This window comes from Lolium rigidum, chromosome 6 (genome assembly GCF_022539505.1).
Source record: "Lolium rigidum isolate FL_2022 chromosome 6, APGP_CSIRO_Lrig_0.1, whole genome shotgun sequence".
In the NCBI taxonomy this organism is placed as follows: domain Eukaryota; kingdom Viridiplantae; phylum Streptophyta; class Magnoliopsida; order Poales; family Poaceae; genus Lolium; species Lolium rigidum.
Genome location: NC_061513.1, coordinates 258,122,268 through 258,122,888, shown reverse-complemented (window position 1 = coordinate 258,122,888; position 621 = coordinate 258,122,268).

Sequence of the window (621 nt, the reverse complement as noted above, 5' to 3'; positions counted from 1 at the left end):
TATGATGATTAATTACTCTGAATGGCACACGGAAAGAGCTCCACAAGGTAAGAAGGTAAATTCTCGTTGAAGAATCCTCTTCCTTGAATGATAAGATTGATGCTATTATGTCTATGCTTGTGAATGATAGGACTAATGTTGATCCTAATAATGTTCCGTTAGCTTCATTGGTTGCCCAAGAAGAACATGTTGATGTGAATTTCATTAAAAATAATAATTTCAACAATAATGCTTATCGGAACAATTCTAGTAATAACTATAGGCCATATCCTTATAATAATGGTAACGGTTATGCTAATTCTTATGGGAATTCTTACAATAATAATAGGAACACACCCCCTGGACTTGAAGCTATGCTTAAAGAATTTATTAGTACACAAACTGCCTTTAACAAATCTCGTTGAGGAAAAGCTCAATAAAATTGATATTCTCGCTTCTAAGGTTGATAGTCTTGCCTCCGATGTTGATCTTTTGAAATCGAAAGTTATGCCTAATAGGGATATTGAAAATAAAATTGTTACTACAGCAAATGCCATCCAAGTTAGAATTAATGAGAATATAAGATTAATGGCTGAATTGCGTGCTAGGTGGGATAGAGAAGAAAATGAAAAACTAGCTAAA